Source organism: Mandrillus leucophaeus, unplaced genomic scaffold (assembly GCF_000951045.1).
Source record: "Mandrillus leucophaeus isolate KB7577 unplaced genomic scaffold, Mleu.le_1.0 Scaffold148, whole genome shotgun sequence".
NCBI lineage: Eukaryota > Metazoa > Chordata > Mammalia > Primates > Cercopithecidae > Mandrillus > Mandrillus leucophaeus.
This window is the reverse complement of record NW_012101454.1, coordinates 2,865,222-2,867,752: the sequence shown is the minus strand read 5'-3', so window position 1 is coordinate 2,867,752 and position 2,531 is coordinate 2,865,222.

Below are 2,531 nucleotides of genomic sequence, written 5' to 3'. Positions count from 1 at the left end.
TGTACATTGGGAAATATTATAAACATTTTACATGTGTTAATTCTCACAAGCTTGTGAGACAGGTATCATGATCCGTTTTTACAAATAGAAAACTGAGGCACAGATAATTAAATGTATATGCTATAAGTCTTATAGTTGGTTAGTGGTACAGCCTGGAATCAAACCTAGTCTGACTCACTCTAGGATCTGCAGTCTTTACCAGTGTTCCAGACTGCCACTACCTATCCACAGCAAGTGAACGAAGGCCTTATTTAAAGATCTGCATTTACTTTGAGAGGATATTTCAAGGAAAATTTTCTGTATAATAAAGATGGCATATACTACAGTGGTATAGAGCCTAGGCCCCAGAATCAGGATTTGATTTATGGCTCTACTGAAGATCCTAAGCAGGTTAACCTCTCTAAGCTTACTTTAAACTGGTGATAATAGTGCTTGCCTCAGAGAGCATTTCTGAAAATTAAATAAAATAGTCCACATAGGATTGGATAAAGAAAATATGGCACATGCACATCATGGAATACTATGCAGCCATTAAAAAGAATGAAATTTTGTCCTTTGCAGCAACATGAATGCAGTTGGAGGCCATTATCCTAAGTAAATTGACAGAAGAACAGAAATCCAAATTCCACATGTTCTCACTTGTAAGTGGGACCTAAACACGGGGTACTCATGGAAATAAACATGGGTTATAACAATAGACACTTTGGACTACTAGAAGTGGGAGGGAGGGAGACAGTCAGGGTTGAAAAACTAACTATTGGGTACTATATTCAGTATCTGGGTGATGGGATTAATTGTACCCCAAACATCGGCATTATGCAAACCTGCACACATACCACCTCAATCTAAAGTAAAAGTTGAATGTATTAAAAAATAATAACTCACATGAAGCCCTTAGTATATTTGGCACACCTAATAATGATAATAATAACATGTTTACTGAGCTATTATGTACTAAACATCCAACACATTTTAGTTAAAATAGTTCAGTGTGCTCAATGGCAGCTTGATATCTACCACATTAGGATGGTTTTTAGTCTTTCTTAACATTAAGTGATGTACTTATCATCATTGAATTCAATAACGTTGTGAAACAATCTTCATTAGCCTCAAGTTAATGATTAATCAAAATACGATTGGGGTTTTTTTTGGTGAAAGGTTTATATACTACTAAGATGCCCTAAATCAGAGAGTTAAAGAAGGCTAGCCAATTATATGTTGCTCAAATCCACTCCTTGCTAAGTAGGAGTTAATATTACTAAAGGTCAGTGAGAAAACATTTTAAAACCTGCCTTGACTATTTATTTCCATATAGAGAAGTGGACTTAACATCAACTCTGGATGTCGTCGTAACTTTCAGACCTACTGAGACTTCTCTGGCAAGGGAGGATGGAGAAAAGAGTAAATCAGGACTAGAGGGGACAGACTAGCTCTACCCAATAACTGAGAATCTTGGCCATTACTTAGACCGTGCACAGGGGTAATAGTGACCTTAGGTCTGATTCCAACTTTTAATGATATTCAATAAGTCTGATCTCATGGCAGGAGCACCACAATAGTCTTTAGCTACAGTAATATGTGAAGGTTAACTGATGGTAACATCTTGGTTCTTTGGGATTTCATTATAAGAGGGAGACTTTTTTTCACAAAGTCCAGTTGTAGCTAGATATAAACCTGTGGCAAAAGGAGTAAGAACAAGATCTGGATTTTGAAGGAAAGATGGTAAGAGCTAGAAAGGTTTTCAGGACCATGGCCAAATGTAGTCCAGGCCTGACAGGGAGCTGGAAGGAGTGAAATCCAGGAGCCAAGAAGAAAATCTAACCTCCTCTCTAGGAGCATGTGCTAGAGGATATGAGAAGAATCTGCAGCAAAGATAATCATGAAGGGCTTTTTGAGAATTAAGTAGAAACTAAAGCAGTATAAGGAAGCACAGATAAGTTGGAATAGCAGTGGTGAAGACCTCAAATCCCTTCATGCACTGAAGCTGAGATCTCTAAACTGGAATCCATTTATGGAGTTCAGAGGTCCCCCTGGAATATGCACCAAATATTCTTAGGTGGACACATACGTGCAGTTTTCTGGGAGGAAAGTTCATAGCTTTCATCTGATTCTCAAAGCAGTCTGTGATCCAAAAAAGATGTATGATGACTGGCCTGAGTGAAGTTCATATAGACTTGATTATTTGGTAGGTACATTCATGAGACATATTTCCTTAATGTTTGAACTCATGAAAAACACAAGTAGTAAATAGTGAAATCACAGCATTTTCACATGCTGCTGTTCTTCATATCCAAAGAGGACCCACTTGGCCCTGAGAGCCACCTGCCTTCGATGCGGCTACCAAAGAGACTAAGGCCTGATCAGAAGGCCAGTGTCCCCTTTGCTGACACTGCATTCTCAAGACTTCCCTGGGTGTGTGGCTGCACCTCTCTTTTTCTAGTCCAGTGTTGTTTATATCATGGATACTAAAATTGATCTGTGGAAAGGGTTCTTAAACTCCTATTTGCAAAGGGGTGCCAGACTGACAAGGT